Below are 20,052 nucleotides of genomic sequence, written 5' to 3' on the forward strand. Positions count from 1 at the left end.
TTACCGGAAAATTTATATTTTCGTATTACTGTTTAGTGGAGAATACTTTATTCATTAATTGTTATTAGCACAGCTTTCTTCACATGCTATCAAACCTGTGTTGACACGACCACAACTTTTCACATGCAAAGATTTACAATCACATGAAGCTTATTAGCGGCTCCCAAGCTCTTGCTCTACTGGTTGAAACTTGTTACCTCCACTTAACAGATGGTTTACTCCCATACTTATATTGTCCGACATTTCCCACACCCCAAATACTAGCCCATAGTACGATGAGATAAATTTATTGTGCTAGGAAATTAAATTGACTAACATTACTAACAAGAAACATAGTGCCGCCAAATTCTTCCTATTATACATGGTCACGATTGCATCAGCCACCCAGTTCCTATGAGAACAAACTATTTTTATAAATCGAATTAAACCCAGTCTAATCTTTGTTTAATTTACTAGGTAATTTAGACTGGAAATTTATTTAATTCATTGAAATAAATTATACCTCCTTTTTCTAGGTAGAATTTTCCACAGCCGCCATCAGCTGATTCTGGCAGGATAAAGTCACGAACTGAATATTATCTACGCATATGTGTTGTTCATATAACGACACTTTGGTTCAATAATATAAACAGCGGAAAACTGTCTGTTTATACCTGAAGTGCATTATTACGACGTAAAATAACGTCGGCAATGTCTTATTAAGTAGTTAGACAGAGTAAAATATCGTGACTTGTATGTCGAGATTATTCACAGATAGGAAGCTAGGGAATGCGCGCGTCACCTCTGCTGGTGTTCCGAGAAACTCGCCATTTAGCATCGCAAAATATAGGGATCATCCGTGCATTAACGAGTCCCAGACGTTGCTGCCTGCTTCACCTAGGATCGAGGACACCACGTCCGGTTGGACGAGCAATCTTATCATTCTTTATGGCCATAATTACAGTGATAGATTATCCAATCGTTAGGACGTAGATTATTAAATAAACCTAGTAAGTATAATTCCGTGAAGCGGTTAATTCCTTCAATGGATATTAGTTTATGTAACTGTAGTTCAATAGAAATTACATTTTATGCCTTTCACAGCGTGGAATAAAGGTGACGAGAGCGGATCATCTTGACTGGAGAACCATATGTCCAAGACACCTTTACATTGAGACAGGATTGTACTGATATAGGAAGACTGTTAGATCCACTTCTCATTATCTACTTGACAGCTGTGTTGATCATTACTTTGTTATGATATTGTAGTTAGTTTACTAACACCATAACCCTTTTTTCCTGATAAATTTTATTATTGAAATTATGCAATATAATGTTTATTAGGTAGATCTAGCAGTTTTAGATCTACCCTCAAAAAGTGTGGAAGTGGAATAATCTAACTAATTATATTCAATTGATACAGTCCCCTTATGTCAAATATTTATCTAGATTCATTAATTAATTTATGATTATAGTAAACTATATGTTGGAAGATTTTCCCCACATATAGGTCAATATTCAATCAATATCGGCCACGTTTTGCCAAATTTATATATTTTCTTTCCAATATATTAATCTCAAGTTTGCCCCGAACATCCATTAATTGTCAAACTATCTCCTCGGCAAAGTGCCACAAGAATAATAGGTAACTAGGATCAATTATAACAAATGATCAAGACAAATTGACCAAAATGATCGAGCTACATCCACTTATAATAGCCAATAGCATTAGTGTTAACTTTGTCAGTGGATTAATTAAAGAGATGTTTGGGGGTCTCCTGCTGAACCCACAATTTAGAGATAATATGAACATTACTGCAACACTAACCTTCGTAGTCAACAGCGTTAATCACAGGACTGCGGTAAATCAGCAGACTTATCATGTGAAGAGGACTGGCGCTCCATCTGGCCGCAGTGTGAAGGATTGGCATTTCCCCTCTGTACCGCCGGCCTTAACCGAGGATGAAATAGAAAAAAAGTCATAATTTTAAAAACTTTTAAATAAATTTAATTTAAAAATTTTCTTATTACAAATATTGTAATAAAATTGTGAAACAAGGATAATTTTTAGGTATTATATTTACTGCATTTAGAGATCAGACATCTTAAGAATGTACATTCATGAGCAATGTATACCGTCATGTATTCTGTTGAACAAATAGAATTTGCCAACCATTCAAGCCTTAACACACAAACACACACACACACACACACACACACACACACACACACACACACACACACACACACACACACGCACCTCGGGGGCCTCGTAGCCTGGTGGAGGGGGCCTCGTAGCCTGGTGGATAGCGCGCAGGATTCGTAATTCTGTGGCGCGGGTTCGATTCCCGCACGAGGCAGAAACAAATGGGCAAAGTTTCTTTCACCCTAAGTGCCCCTGTTACCTAGCAGTAAATAGGTACCTGGGAGTTAGTCAGCTGTCACGGGCTGCTTCCCGGGTGTGTGTGTGTGTGTGTTTGGTGCGGAAAAAAAAAAAAAAAAAAAAAAAGTAGTTAGTAAACAGTTGATTGACAGTTGAGAGGCGGGCCCAAAGAGCAAAGCTCAACCCCCGCAAAACACAACTAGTAAACACACACACACACACATGCACACGTCTATGTTTGCGGATGACGCAAAGTTGATGAGAAGAGTTGTGACAGATGAGGATTGCAGGATCCTCCAAGAGGACCTGAACAGGTTGCAGAGATGGTCAGAGAAATGGCTACTGGAATTCAATACGAGCAAATGTAAAGTTATGGAAATGGGACTAGGAGATAGGAGACCAAAGGGACAGTACACAATGAAGGGGAACAGCCTACCTGTGACGACACGCGAAAGAGACCTGGGTGTGGACGTAACACCTAATCTATCTCCTGAGGCACATATAAATAGGATAACGACAACAGCGTACTCTACACTGGCAAAAGTTAGAACATCATTCAGAAACCTAAGTAAGGAGGCATTTAGGGCGCTTTACACTGCCTACGTGAGGCCAGTCTTAGAGTATGCCGCCTCATCATGGTGTCCCCATCTGAAGAAGCATATAATGAAACTGGAAAAGGTTCAGAGGTTTACAACGAGACTCGTCCCAGAGCTACGAGGGATGGGGTATGAGGAGCGCCTGAGGGAACTGTTCCTTACGACATTAGAAAGAAGGGAGAGGGGGGACATGATAGGAACGTATAAAATACTCAGAGGGATTGACAGAGTGGACATAGACGAAATGTTCACACGGAAAAGTAACAGAACGAGGGGACATGGATGGAAGCTTGAAACTCAGATGAGTCACAGAGATGTTAGGAAGTTTTCTTTTAGCGTGAGAGTAGTGGGAAAATGGAATGCACTTCAGGAACAGGTTGTGGAAGCAAATACTATTCATAATTTTAAAACCAGGTATGATAGGGAAATGGGACAGGAGTCATAGCTGTAAAAAACCGATGGCTGGAAAGGCGGGATCCAAGAGTCAATGCTCGATCCTGCAGACACAACTAGGTGAGTACAACTAGGTGGGTACACACACACACACACACACACACACACACACACACACACACACACACACACACACACACACACACACACACACACACACACACACACACACACACACACACTGTGTGTAAGACCCTGTCTAACACACAGTCTGGAGTCTGTAGGAGACACGCGATTAGTGAGGTCCGCGGAAATTCGTCAATTTCTCGGGACATTGAAGGAGTATAGAGGCTAGATCATAGTATTTGGCCTCTCGCAGTGTGTAGCTAGCAGGGTGCAACATAGCTTAGTCATATCGCTAGCGATAGTGCGAAGATTTGGTGAAGAAACGAAAAGTGGAGCTAGGGCATCACCGGTGCATGTAAGTGTGTGACCTGACCGGGTGGGACGACCCGCCGTGGAGCTACCTGATTGTGCTGTTGAGTGGTGACTGTGATCAGTGGTACAGTGAATTAGTGAACTGTCACATAACGATACAGTGACTGACTCCAGAGCTTTGTGTAGACAGAGAAGAAGACCTCATCAATCTACCAGCATTTAGTGAATCACCTAGTGGGAGACAACGAAGGATAAACATCGTCATCATACATCGCCCTGCCCTAACTCATCTGGTTGTGTGAGCGGGAGGCAGTCTGGTATGTACCCCTCTCTGGTCAATTAATCAGGTGTACAGATTGAGGTAAAAGATTATCAAATTCTCGTTCAGGATATCGAATATATTTAAAAATCTCAGAGTGGCTCATTTAGGCAGAGGTAACGCATAAGGGATATCTTGACACATACAAGCACGCCCGCCCACGTACGTATACACGCACACAAGTGTGCACACGCTAAAACAGACACACACACACATGCACGCACACACACACGTGCACGCGCACACACACACACACAATTGTTCAGTCAGGGGAAAAGGCATTAACACCTGGGATAGACCTTACTATCCCCCCCCCCCTCTTGACCCCACCACCTGACCTGACCTGACTTAGTCGCCATCTCCGCCCCCCCCCACCCCCAGTCCCCCGCATCGCCCATACACACACTCTTCCCCTCCCCACTCTCCCTCTCTCCCACTCCCTCTCTCCCACTCCCTCTCTCCCACTCCCACTATCTCTCTCCTGCTCTCTCTCTCCTGCTCTCTCTCTCTCTCTCTCTCTCTCTCTCTCTCTCTCTCTCTCTCTCTCTCTCTCTCTCTCTCTCTCTCTCTCTCTCTCTCTCTCTCACTCTCTCTCTCTCTCTCTCTCTCTCTCTCTCTCCCTCCCTCCCTCCCCCTCTCCCTCCCTCTCTTTCCTTCCCCCCTCCCTCCCCCTCCCTCTCTTTCCTTCCCCCTCCCTCTCTGCCCACACACACACCTCCCCCCCTCTCTCCCTTACCCGCTCTCTCCCTCACCCGCTCTCTTCCTCGTCCACTCTCTCCCTCTCCTCTCCCTCCCGCCTCTCTCTCCATCTCCTCCCCCCCCTCCCCTTCTACCTTCTTCTCACTTCAGTGGAAGGGTCGGATCCCCCCCCCACCCACCCATTTATCTCTCCCTTTATCACTCCCTTTCTCTCTCTCTCTCTCTCTCTCTCTCTCTCTCTCTCTCTCTCTCTCTCTCTCTCTCTCTCTCTCTCTCTCCCCCTCTCTCTCTCTCTCTCTCTCCCCCATCCCAACAGGGTCAAGATGGCAGCCAGAGGTCCCAGGGGAGCAGGAAAGAGCCAAGGTGACGAGATGAAGGAAATGTTCGCCCAGTTTCTGGAGGACATCAAGAGTGAGATGCAAGAAATGATGCAGGAAATGAAGAACGAAATAAGCAACCTGAAAAGAGAGCTGACAGCAGCAAAGGAGGAGATTAGAACCCTCAAAGAGAATGGTATCGAGGCTGAGAGTCAGAAAACCACCCAGGGAGAAGGTGGTAATAGTTTTCTGGATGAGAATGCCACAATAAAAGCAACATTTGCGGAAATACTAAAAAAAATAACTCTGAAGTAATGACTGCAGTGATGGAGGTGGCCATGAAAGCAGCCACCTCGCAGGAGGCGGCACGCTCCACTAGCCAACTGCTGGAAAGGAAAAGATCAGTGGTTGCTGTGGGTATTAGGGAACAGGAAGGAACCAATAGGACAGAGTGGAATGACAAGGACAAAGCAGCAATGAATGAAGTACTAAAGGCACTAGACATGGAAGGGGCCGAGCATAGCATTGAGAAGGTTTTCAGGCTAGGCCGGTACAACAAAGACCGAGACCGAATGATAAAGATAGTGTTTGCAAACGAGAACACAAAGGAGAGGATCCTATCAAGGAAGAGCTCCCTGAAAAACGTGGGAAAATTAAAAAATGTATTCCTCCAGCGAGACATGACAAGGGAGGAGAGAGCCGTGGCGGCAGAAGCAAGGAAGAGGCGCAGGGCGAGAGGGGAAAACCAGGAAGTCACAGCTCCCAACACAACACCCCCAGAGGCGAGGGGGGAACCCACAACCAGCTACCCAGTAACACCAGAAGGGAGGACAACCCCGCCTCCCTCCTCTGCATAGAAAACCCCCCTACCCCAAACCCTCCCTGCCCCCACTCAAAAGTTCAGCCAAATCTCCCTCCCCCCACACCCAATCCCCACCCTTCTACCCCTCCCCTCCTCCCGAGTCCTCCCTCCCCCCCTATCCTTCCCGTCCTCCCTCCCCTTTCACCCCATACCCTCCCTGTCCCTCCCCCTTCACTGGATCCCCCGCCCCTCATTCCAGTATCCTCTGAGATCCTGTTACCCACCTCACAGGTCCTCACACCCATGGAAGAGCCTCCCCCACCAGCAGAACACTCACCAAGGAGGCGATTTGAGAAGGGACAGAAGAAAGTGAGCCTCAAAGCGATGTACACTAACATAGATGGAATTACAAATAAAGCAAATGAGCTTGGAGAACTGGTACTAGAGGAAAACCCAGACATAATAGCCCTCACAGAAACAAAGATCACGAAAACAATAACAAATGCAGTGTTTCCACAGGACTATTATGTTATGCGGAAAGAGAGGGAAGGAAGAGGTGGGGGTGGTGTAGCTCTGCTGGTAAGAAAAGGCTGGGATTTTGAGGAGATGGATATTCAGGGCTGTGAAGGTTTCAGTGACTACATAGCAGGTGCTGTAACAAATGGAGGGAAAAAAATTATAGTCGCAGTCATATATAATCCACCACCAAATGACAGAAGACCTAGACAGGAATATGATAGAAACAACATGGCCACCATTAACATAATAGAAAGAGCAGCTTCTGTTGCTAGCAGGAATGGATCTGGACTACTAATTATGGGAGACTTCAACCATGGGAAGATAGATTGGAAGAACAGAGACCCGCATGGAGGACCAGAAACATGGAGAGCTAAGCTGCTGGACGTGGCAACAAGAAACTTTCTAAGCCAGCATACCAAAGAGCCAACAAGAATGAGAGGAGAAGATGAACCAGCAATGCTTGATTTGATATTTACCCTAAATGAATGGGATATAAGGGAAGTTAAGATGGAAGCGCCCTTGGGAATGAGTGACCACAGTGTATTGAACTTTGAGTACCTGGTAGAGCTAGGACTTATCTCCCCCCAAAAAGAACTAGGAATCAAAAGGCTGGCATACCGAAAGGGGAATTATGAACAGATGAGAAGTTTCCTAAGTGAAATACCTTGGGACACAGACCTCAGAGACAAGTCTGTACAGGGTATGATGGACTATGTTACCCAAAAGTGTAAGGAGGCAGTAAACAGGTTCATCCCGGCCCAAAGGGAAAAATCCGAGAAGCAACAAAAGAATCCATGGTATAATAGGGCATGTATGGAAGCGAAGAAACTGAACAAAAAGGCGTGGAGGAACTTCCGGAATAACAGAACACCAGAAAGTAGGGAGAGATACCAGAGAACCAGGAATGAGTACGTCAGGGTGAGAAGAGAAGCAGAGAAAAATTTTGAAAATGATATAGCAAACAAAGCCAAGACCGAACCAAAGCTACTCCACAGTCACATCAGAAGGAAAACAACAGTGAAAGAACAGGTATTGAAACTTAGAACAGGCGAGGACAGGTATACAGAGAATGACAGAGAGGTGTGTGAGGAACTCAACAAGAGGTTCCAGGAGGTCTTCACAATAGAACAGGGTGAGGTCACTGTGCTAGGAGAAAGGGAGGTAAACCAGGCGGCCTTGGAGGAGTTCGAAATTACGAGAGAGGAGGTCAAGAGACACCTGCTGGATCTGGATGTTAGAAAGGCGGTTGGTCCAGATGGGATCTCACCATGGGTACTGAAAGAGTGTGCAGAGGCACTTTGCTTGCCACTCTCCATAGTGTATAGTAAATCACTAGAGACGGGAGACCTACCAGAAATATGGAAGACGGCGAATGTGGTCCCAATATACAAAAAGGGCGACAGACAAGAGGCACTGAACTACAGGCCAGTGTCCTTGACTTGTATACCATGCAAGGTGATGGAGAAGATCGTGATAAAAAACCTGGTAACACATCTGGAGAGAAGGGACTTCGTGACAAATCGCCAACATGGATTCAGGGAGGGTAAATCTTGCCTTACAGGCTTGATAGAATTCTACGATCAGGTGACACAGATTAAGCAAGAAAGAGAGGGCTGGGCGGACTGCATTTTCTTGGATTGTCGGAAAGCCTTTGACACAGTACCGCATAAGAGGCTGGTACATAAGCTGGAGAGACAGGCAGGTGTAGCTGGTAAGGTGCTCCAGTGGATAAGGGAGTATCTAAGCAATAGGAAGCAGAGAGTTACGGTGAGGGGTGAGACCTCCGATTGGCGTGAAGTCACCAGTGGAGTCCCACAGGGCTCTGTACTCGGTCCTATCTTGTTTCTGATATATGTAAATGATCTCCCGGAGGGTATCGATTCATTTCTCTCAATGTTTGCGGACGATGCTAAAATTATGAGAAGGATTAAAACAGAAGAGGACTGTTTGAGGCTTCAAGAAGACCTAGACAAGCTGAAGGAATGGTCGAACAAATGGTTGTTAGAGTTTAACCCAACCAAATGTAATGTAATGAAGATAGGTGTAGGGAGCAGGAGGCCAGATACAAGGTATCATCTGGAAGAGGAAATTCTTCAGGAGTCAGAGAAGGAAAAAGACTTGGGGGTTGATATCACGCCAGACCTGTCTCCTGCAGCACATATCAAGCGGATAACATCAGCGGCATATGCCAGGCTGGCCAACATACGAACGGCATTCAGAAACTTGTGTAAAGAATCATTCAGAACTTTGTATACCACATATGTCAGGCCAATCCTGGAGTATGCAGTCCCAGCATGGAGTCCATATCTAGTCAAGGATAAGACTAAACTGGAAAAGGTTCAAAGGTTTGCCACCAGACTAGTACCCGAGCTGAGAGGTATGAGCTACGAGGAGAGACTACGGGAATTAAACCTCACTTCGCTGGAAGACAGAAGAGTTAGGGGGGACATGATCACCACATTCAAGATTCTGAAGGGGATTGATAGGGTAGATAAAGACAGTCTATTTAACACAAGGGGAACATGCACAAGGGGACACAGGTGGAAACTGAGTGCCCAAATGAGCCACAGAGATATTAGAAAGAACTTTTTTAGTGTCAGAGTGGTTGACAAATGGAATGCATTAGGGGGTGATGTGGTGGAGGCTCACTCCATACACAGTTTCAAGTGTAGATATGACAGAGCCCGATAGGCTCAGGAATCTGTACACCTGTTGATTGACGGTTGAGAGGCGGGACCAAAGAGCCAGAGCTCAACCCCCGCAAACACAACTAGGTGAGTACACACACACACACACACACACACACACACACACACACACACACACACACACACACACACACACATAAGTCTCTCATAAGTCTCCAACAGTGTACAAGGTTTATATAATATCATATCATATAGACACTATTGCATTCCATTCAATAATACAATCGTGGTAGACAGGTAACAGGGACAGCAACTGTGAGCTCACTGGGAACCCAGATAAGCCGCTAATCCTCCCACACCCGCCGTAATCTGGATACTACACCTCACCCATCTCTTAACCCACCATCTCACTATCCCACCACACTCACCCCCCCCCCCCACCACCACTCCCACTCTCCCAAAACACTCCCCCCCACCACACCCACTCACACTAGGACTATTCTTGCTCTCTCTCTCTCTTGACAAGGGCAACATGGCAGGTGGACGCAACAGGGATACAGGGAACAGCCAAATTGATCAAACGAGGGACATGCTAACCCAAGTTCTGGAGGGATTCAGGAAGGAGATGCAGGAAATGAGGATTACAATTAACAACCTGCAAAGTGAGCTGATATCAGCAAGGGAGGAGATCAAATCCCTCACAGAAAAAAATAAAAAGACCGAGCATCAGATTATCATCCAAAGGGAAGGTGGGAATGTTACATTGGAAGGAAATGCCTCTGTACCTGAAACATTTGCAGACATACTGAAAAAGAGCTCAGAAGCAATGGACACAGTGAGGGAGGTAGCGATGCAAGCAGCCACCTCACAGGAAGCAGCAAGATGCACCACTCAGCTGCTGGAGAGAAAAAGATCAGTGGTAGTTGTAGGCATAAAAGAACAGGAAGGATCCAACAGGCAAGAATGGAATAGCAAGGATAGAGAGGCAGTACAGGGGCTACTGAAGGGGTTACAGATGGAAGGGGCTGAACGAAACATTGAGAAGGTTTTCAGGTTGGGCTGGTACAACAAGGACAGAAACCGACTTGTAAAGGTGGTGTTTACAAACGAAACCACGAAGGAGGATATTCTCGAAAGGAAGAGTCGACTGCAGCATGTGGAGGGATACAAGAAAGTATTCCTGCAGAGGGACAGGACGAAGGAGGAGAGAGCCAGGGCAGCAGAGACAAGGAGGAAGCGCAGGGAGGGAGAAGCAAACCAGGAAATCACAACCCCCAACGCAACAGTCCTAGAGACAAGAGGCGAACCCAAAACCAGCATCCCAGCAACACCAGAGGGGAGGGCAACCCCACCACCCCCCTCTGCATAGAAACCATCCCTTCCCCTCACCCTACCTGCCCCCACCCAACCCTCCCTCCCCCTCCACCCCATTCTTACCCTGTCATCCCTTCCCCATTTCCATCATGTCCCCCCTCCCACCTTTCCCCCCCTGTCCCCCCTCCCCCTTCATCCCATACCCTCCCTATCCTTCCTCCCCCCTCACCCCGTATCCTCCATGTCCCCCCTGTCTCCTTAACCCACACCCTACCTGTCCCCCCTTCCATGAAACCCCCACCCCTCACCCCAAACTCCCCTGAAACCCTGCAAACCACCTCACAGATCATCTCACCCACTGAAAAGCTTCCCACACCAGCAGAATGCTCGCCAAGAAAGGGACAAGAAAATGAACTGAAGAAAGTGAGCTTCAAGGCAATGTACACTAACATAGATGGAATTACTAATAAAACAAGTGAACTCGGAGAATGGGCACTAGAAGAAAACCCAGACATAATAGCACTCACTGAAACAAAGCTAACAAACACCATAACAAACGCAGTGTTTCCACAGGGCTACTATGTAGTGAGGAAAGAGAGAGAAGGGAGAGGAGGAGGTGGTGTAGCTTTGCTACTAAGAGAAGGTTGGAGTTTCGAAGAGATGGTAATTCAGAACTGTGAAGGTTTCAGTGACTACATATCAGGCACCATAGCAACTGGAGGACAGAAAATTATAGTAGTAGTCATATATAACCCCCCACCGAATGTCAGAAGACCCAGACAGGAATATGATAGAAACAACTTGGCCACCATCAATATAATAGAGAGAGCAGCTTCTGTGGCTAGCAGGAACGGATCCAGGCTACTAATCATGGGAGACTTCAACCATGGAAAGATTGATTGGGGGAACAGAGACCCCACATGGAGGCTCAGATACATGGAGAGCTAAGCTGCTGGAAGTGGCAACAAGAAACTTTCTAAGTCAACACGTCAAGGGACCGACAAGAACGAGAGGAGGGGATGAACCAGCCTTGCTTGATCTGATATTTACCCTAAATGAGTCGGATATAAGGGAAGTTAAGTTGGAAGCCCCCTTGGGAATGAGTGATCATAGTGTATTGAGCTTTGAGTACCTGGTTGAGCTAGGAATTATCACCCCCAAAAAAGAACTGGGAAACAGAGGGCTGGCGTACCGAAAGGGAAACTACGAGGAGATGAATAAATTCCTATGGGATATACATTGGGACACAGAACTCGGAACTAAGTCTGTACAGGACATGATGGACTATGTCACCCAAAAATGTCAGGAGGCTGTAAGCAGGTTTGTCCCAGCCCAACAGGAAAAAACAGAGAAGCAAAGGAAGAATCCGTGGTTTAATAGGGAATGTATGTAAGCAAAGGAGCTGAACAAAAGGGCATGGAGGAACTTCCATAATAACAGAACACCAGAAAGTAGAGAGAGATACCAGAGAACCAGGAACGAGTATGTTAGTGTGAGAAGAGCAGCTGAGAAAAGGTATGAAAATGATATAGCTAATAAAGCCAAGACCGAACCAAAGCTACTACACAGTCACATCAGGAGAAAGACAACAGTGAAGGAACAGGTGATGAAACTTAGGGTGGGCGAGGACAGGTACACAGAGAATGACAAAGAGATGTGTGAAGAACTCAACAAAAGGTTCCAGGAGGTCTTTACAATAGAACAGGGAGAAGTCACGGTGCTAGGAGAGGTGGCAGCAAACCAGGTGACCTTGGAAAGGTTCGAAATTACAAGAGATGAGGTCAAGAAGTACCTATTGGAGCTGGATGTGAGAAAAGCTGTTGGGCCGGATGGAATATCACCATGGGTATTGAAAGAGTGTGCAGGAGCACTTAGCTTGCCACTCTCCATAGTGTATTGTAGGTCACTGGAAACGGGAGACCTACCAGAAGTATGGATGACTGCTAATGTAGTACCAATATTTAAAAAGGGTGACAGGCAAGAGTCACTGAACTACAGGCCAGTGTCCTTAACTTGTATACCATGCAAGGTGATGGAGAAGATTGTGAGAAAAAACCTAGTAACACATCTGGAGAGAAGAGACTTTGTGACAACCCATCAACATGGGTTCAGGGAGGGTAAATCTTGCCTTACAGGCTTGATAGAATTCTATAATCAGGTGACAAAGATTAAGCAAGAAAGAGAAGGATGGGCGGACTGCATTTTTTTGGACTGTCGGAAAGCTTTTGACACAGTACCCCATAAAAGGTTGATGCATAAGCTGGAGAAACAGGCAGGAGTAACTGGTAGGGCGCTCCAGTGGATAAGGGAGTACCTAAGCAATAGGAAGCAGAGAGTTATAGTGAGGGGTGAGACCTCAGAATGGCGGGAAGTCACCAGTGGAGTCCCACAGGGCTCTGTGCTTGGACCTATCCTGTTTCTGATATACGTAAATGATCTCCCAGAGGGTATAGACTCATTCCCCTCAATGCTTGCTGACGACGCCAAAATTATGAGAAGGATTAAGACAGAGGAGGACAGCTTGAGGCTTCAAGAAGACCTGGACAAGCTGCAGGAATGGTCGAACAAATGGATGTTAGAGTTTAACCCAAGCAAATGTAATGTAATGAAGATAGGAGTAGGAAGCAGGAGACCAGATACAAGGTATCACTTGGGAGATGAAATACTTCAGGAGTCAGAGAGAGAGAAAGACCTGGGGGTTGATATCACGCCGGACCTGTCCCCTGAAGCTCATATCATGAGGATAACATCAGCAGCATATGCCAGGTTGGCTAACATAAGAACGGCCTTTAGAAACTTGTGTAAGGAATCTTTCAGAACATTATATACCACATATGTCAGACCAATCCTGGAGTATGCGGCTCCAGCATGGAGTCCATATCTAGTCAAGCATAAGAGTAAACTGGAAAAGGTTCAAAGGTTTGCCACCAGACTAGTACCCGAGCTGAGAGGTATGAGCTACGAGGAGAAACTACGGGCATTGAACCTCACTTCGTTGGAAGACAGAAGAGTTAGGGGGGACATGATCACCACATTCAAGATTCTCAAGGGAATCGACAGGGTTGATAAAGATAGGCTATTTAACACAAGGGGCACACACACTAGGGGACACAGGTGGAAACTGAGTGCCCAAATGAGCCACAGAGATATTAGAAAGAACTTTTTTAGTGTCAGAGTGGTTGACAAATGGAATGCATTAGAAAGCAATGTGGTGGAGGCTGACTCCATACACAGTTTCAAGTGTAGATATGATAGAGCCCAATAGGCTCAGGAACCTGTACACCTGTTGATTGACGGTTGAGAGGCGGGACCAATAGATAAAGACAGTCTATTTAACACAAGGGGAACACGTACAGGGGACACAGGTGGAAACTGAGTGCCCAAATGAGCCACAGCGATATTAGAAAGAACTTTTTTAGTGTCAGAGTGGTGGACAAATGGAATGCATTAGGGGGTGATGTGGTGGAGGCTGACTCCATACACAGTTTTAAGTGTAGATATGATAGAGCCCGATAGGCTCAGGAATCTGTACACCTGTTGATTGACGGTTGAGAGGCGGGACCCAAGAGCCAGAGCTCAACCCCCGCAAACACAACTAGGTGAGTACAACTAGGTGAGTACACACACACACACACACACACACACACACACACACACACACACACACACACACACACACACCTTGCGAGGGGGGCACATGGACCCCCCGTGGAGGACTGGGGGACCCCCCGTGGAGGACTGGGGGACCCCCCTATCTCTTCCTCCATTTCCCTCTTCCCCCCTTCTGCCCCAATGCCCACACCTACCCCTGAGTTCCCTCTGACTAATACAATCTCCCTCCCATTCTCATTATCCATGTTCCATCTGCCCCTCTTCCCCCTACCCTCTCTATCCTTCTCCCCCGCAACCTCACAACCTCTAACTGACTCCTAACCTTACGCTACCTCCCAACCACTCTATGCCTATCAGAACCTCCCTAATCTTCAGACCCAGTATGTGCTTCCTACTTCAGACCTACCTACCAAGGCCTTATCCCAGACCTTCCTACCTACCTTCCTAGATGCCCAGTTCCAATTCGCCCCCCAAGCACCCCTCCCGACACCTTTCACCACCCGGAACCCCCGAGACACCCCCAGGATCACCCCAAACACCGCCCGGATCCCCCAGACACCCCCTGGATCACCCCAGCCCCCATTCACTCCCCCCCAGACATCCCCAGATCCCCCCAGACCTCCAGAATAACGGCGAACTCTGGTACAAGAGTTTCCATGAAGAATCTCAAGGTTTGGTACACCAATGCTGATGGGGTATCTAATAAAGCAGAAGAGATAAAAGAAAGAGTGAGTGAGGCAGATCGTGACATAGTTGCAATTGTGGAAACTAAAATAAATGACATGATCTTTGAAGCAATCCTTCCAGAGAGGTACCAGGTGATACGAAAAGAGGGGACACAGAGACAGGGAGGGGGAGTGGCACTCTTAATAAAGCAGAAATGGAAGTTTGAAGACCTGAGAAATCGGGTTACCAATGAGAGCACAAGCTTCATACATGGAACTCTGACAGCAGATGGGAGGAAGATTGTGATCTTGGTAATCTACAATCCCCCACCAAACAGTAAAAGACTCAGGCAGGAGTATGATGACAACAACAAGGCATGTATAGATGAACTGCAGAAGGCAGCAACACTAGCCCACAGAATGAGAGCGAAGCTGCTGATCATGGGGGACCTAAATCATGGAGAGATAAATTGGGAATCAAGAAATCCCCATGGAGGGGACGAAACGTGGGGAGCAAAGTTAGTAGATGCTATAGACAGGAATTTCCTAACACAACATGTAAAGGAAGACACAAGGGAAAGAGGAGGAAATGCACTGAGCCTATTAGACCTGATTTTCACCCAGAACGTAGAAGACATCGAGAATTTGGAACATGAAATACCTCTAGGGGCCAGCGACCATTGTGTCGTAGTCTTTGACTACATGATGGAATTCAAACTTGTGACCATGGGACAAGAGGTAGTGGAAAGGAGAGTTGACTACAGGAAAGGGGACTATAGGAGGATAAGGGACTATCTAAGAGAGGTGCAGTAGGAGGAAGAAATTAGAGGAAAAACAGTCCAAGATATGATGGACCTAGTCATACAGAAATGCGAGAAGGCCGAAGAGAGATTTATACCAACAGTAAAGGGAAAAATATAAGAGGGAATATAATAACCCATGGTTTAATAGACAGTGTCAGGAAGCAAAAATGGCCAGCAGGCGGGAGTGGAGGAAGTACAGAACACTAAGGACAGAGGACAACAGGATCAGATGCAACAGAGCTAGGAACGATTACATTACCATAGGACGAACATCGGAAAGGGACTATGAGAACGACATCGCGATCAAAGCGAAAAAGCAACCTAAGTTGCTTTGCCACAGCCATATAAGAAGAAAAATGTCGGTAAATGACCAAGTGACAAGACCAAGGAAAACAGAAGGGGGAATATATTGAAAGTGACAAGGAAATCTGTGAGGCACTAAATGCCAGTTTCCATGGAGTGTTCACTACCGAGCCTGAGCAGCTCTCATTGTTAGAAGGGATTACCCTAGATGAAAGACTATCAGATATAGAGGTGACAGCAGAGAAGGTAATGAAACAGTTGACAACATAGGATGCAACTAAAGCAGTTGGACCAGACAAATTATCACCGTGGATACTAAAAGAAGCAGCGCAGTCCCTCAGCGTGCCTCTGGCAATGATCTTTAATGAGTCACTTATGTCGGGAGAATTGCCCAGTTGCGGGAAGAAGGCAAATGTCATACCGATCTTGAAGAAAGGTGATAGGGAGGGGGCACTTAACAATAAACCTGTATCACTGACAAGCATCCCATGTAAAATACTCGAAAGAATAATTAGGCTACGACTGGTTGCACACCTGGAGAACGTTAGGTTTGTGAACAAATATCAACATGGGTTCTGGAAAGGGAAATCGTGCCATAAAACCTTTTGGAATTCTAGGATAAAATAACGAGGATAACATAGAACAGAGATGGTTGGGCAGAATACATATTTCTGGACTGCCAAAGAGCCTTTGATACAGTACCGCACATGAGACTGCTGTTCAAACTTGAGAGGCAGGCGGGGTGGGAGGAAAGGTCCTAGCATGGATAAGGAACTACCTAACAGGAAAAAGCCAAAGAGTTATGGTAAGGGGCGAGAAGCCGGACTGGCGAACAGTAACGAGTGAAGTACCACAAGGATGGGTGCTGGGACCAATTTTATTTCTAGTGTATGTTAACGACATGTTTACAGGAGTAGAGTCCTACATGTCGATGTTTGTGGATGATGCAAAGTTGATGAGAAGAGTTGTGACAGATGAGGATTGCAGGATCCTCCAAGAGGACCTGAACAGTTTGCAGAGATGGTCAGAGAAATGGCTACTGGAGTTCAACACGAGCAAATGTAAAGTTATGGAAATGGGACTAGGAGATAGGATACCAAAGGGACAGTACACAATGAAGGGGAACAGCCTACCTGTGACAACGTGCGATAGAGACCTGGGCGTGGACGTAACACCTAATCTATCTCCTGATGCACATATAAACAGGATAATGACAGCAGAGTACTCTACACTGGCAGAAGTTAGAACATCATTCAGAAACCTAAGTAAGGAGGCATTTAGGACGCTTTACACTGCCTACGTGAGGCCAGTCTTAGAGTATGCCGCCTCATCATGGAGTCCCCATCTGAAGAAACATATAAGGAAACTGGAAAAGGTTCAGAGGTTTGCAACGAGACTCGTCCCAGAGTTACGAGGGATGGTGTATGAGGAGCGCCTGAGAGAACTGTGCCTTATGACACGTGAAAGAAGAAGGGAGAGGAGGGAACATGATAGGATCGTATAAAATACTCAGGGGGATTGACAGAGTGGACATAGACGAAATGTTCACACGGAATAGTAACAGAACCAGGGGACATGGGTGGAAGCTGTAAACTCAGATGAGTCACAGGGATGTTAGTAAGTTTTCTTTTAGAGTCAGATTAGTAGGAAAATGGAATGCACTTAAGGAACAGGTTGAGGAAGCAAATACTATTCATAATTTTAAAACTAAATATGATGGGGAAATAAGACTATATTCATTGCTGTAAACAACCGATGCTCGAAAGGCGGGATCCAAAAGTCAATGCTCGATCCTGCAGACACAATTAGGTGAGTACAATTAGGTGAATACACACACACACACACACCAGAAATATGGAAGACGGCTAATGTAGTCCCAATATACAAAAAGGGCGACAGATAAGAGGCACTGAACTACAGGCCAGTGTCCTTAACTTGTATACCATGCAAAGTGATGGAGAAGATCGTGAGAAAAAACCTAGAAACTCATCTGCAGAGAAGGGACTTCGTGACAACCCATCAACATGGGTTCAGGAAGGGTAAATCTTGCCTTACAGGCTTAATAGAATTCTACGATCAGGTGAGAAACATTAAGCAAGAAAGAGAAGGATGGGCGGACTGCATTTTTTTGGACTGTCAGAAAACCTTTGACTCAGTACCCCATAAAAGGCTGATGCATAAGCTGGAGAAACAGGCAGGAGTAACTGGTAGGGCGCTCCAGTGGATGAGGGAGTACCTAAGCAATAGGAAGCAAAGAGTTACAGTAACGAGTGAGACCTCAGATTGGCGTGAAGTTACCAGTGGAGTCCCACAGGGCTCTGTACTTGGACCAATCCTACTTTTGATATACGTAAATGATCTTCCAGAGAGTATAGACTCATTCCTCTCAACGTTTGCTGACGACTCCAAAATTATGAGAAGGATTAAGACAGAGGAGAACAGCTTGAGGCTTCAGGAAGACCTGGAGAAACTGCAGGAATGGTCCAACAAACGGTTGTTAGAGTTTAACCCAACCAAATGTAATGTAATGAAGATAGGTGTAGGGAGCAGAATACCAGATACAAGGTATCATTTGAGAGATAAAATTTTTAAAGAGTCAGAGAGAGAGAAAGACCTGGGGGTTGATATCATGCCAGACCTTTCCCCTGAAGCCCATATCAAGAGGATAACATCAGCGGCATATACCAGGTTGGCCCACATAAGAACGGCCTTTAGAAACATGTGGAAGGAATCATTCGGAACTTTGTATACCACATATGTCAGACCAATTTTGGAGTATGCAGTTCCAGCATGGAGTCCATATCTAGTCAAGCATAAGACTAAACTAGAGAAGGTTCAAAGGTTTGCCACCAGACTAGTACCCGAGATGAGAGGTATGACCTACGAGGAGAGACTTAGGGTGTTAAACCTCACGTCGTTGGAAGACAGAAGAGTTGGGGGGGACATGATCACCACATGCAAGATTCTCAAAGGAATTGATAGGGTAGATAAGGACATGCTATATAACCCAAGAGGCACACACACTAAGGGACACAGGAGGAAATTGAGTGCCCAAATGAGCCAGAGATATTAGAAAGAACTTTTTTAGTGTCAGAGAGGTTGACAAATGGAATGCATTAGGAAGTGATATGGTGAAGGCAGACTCCATACACAGTTTCAAGTGTAGATATGATAGAGTCCAATAGGCTCAGGAACCTGAACACCAGTTGATTGACAGTTGAGAGGTGGGACCAAAGAGCCAGAGCTCAACCTCCACAAAATAAATAGGTGAGTACACACACACACACCCCAAGAACCGCCATCATCAATCTACTAAAACTTAGTGAATCACCACGTGGGAGGCGATGACGGATCACCATTGTCATCCATACATCGTCATTACTCATCTGGTTGTGTGAGCGGGAGGCAGACTGGAATGTACCCTCTCTGGTCAATTAATCAGGTGTACAGATTGAGGTAAAATATTATCAAATTCTTGTTCAGGATATCATATATATTTTAAATCTCTAAGTTGCTCATTTTAGGTAGAGGTAAACGCTTACGGGAACTCGTGATACACGCATGCACGCACGCGCATGCGCGCACGCCCATGTACGTATGCACGCATACACGCACGCACACGCAAAAACACACACACACACACACACGCACACACACACTTATATATTATGTGAGAAATCTTTAAAGAATTCTGATAAAGAAAGAGATCTAGGGGTGGTTCTAGATAGAAAACTATCACCTGAGGACCACATAAAGAATATTGTGCGAGGAGCCTATGCCACACTTTCTAACTTCAGAATTGCTTTTAAATGCATGGATTGCGATATACTAAAGAAATTGTTCACGACTTTTGTTAGGCCAAAGCTAGAATATGCAGCGGTTGTGTGGTGCCCATATCTTAAGAAGCACATCAACAAACTGCAAAAGGTGCAAAGACATGCTACTAAGTGGCTCCCAGAACTGAAGGGCAAGAGCTACGAAGAGAGGTTAGAGGCATTAAATATGCCAAAACTGGAAGACAGAAGAAAAAGAGGTGATATGATCACTACATACAAAATAATAAAAACAGGAATTGATAAAATCGATAGGGAAGATTTCCTGAGACCTGGAACTTTAAGAACAAGAGGTCATAGATATAAACTAGCTAAACACATATGCCGAAGAAATATAAGAAAATTCACTTTCACGAACAGAGTGGTAGACGGTTGGAACAAGTTAGTTGAGAAGGTGGTGGAGGCCAAGACCGTCAGTAGTTTCAAAGC

The sequence above is a fragment of the Procambarus clarkii genome, chromosome 7 (assembly GCF_040958095.1).
Source record: "Procambarus clarkii isolate CNS0578487 chromosome 7, FALCON_Pclarkii_2.0, whole genome shotgun sequence".
NCBI classification, from domain to species: Eukaryota; Metazoa; Arthropoda; class Malacostraca; order Decapoda; family Cambaridae; genus Procambarus; species Procambarus clarkii.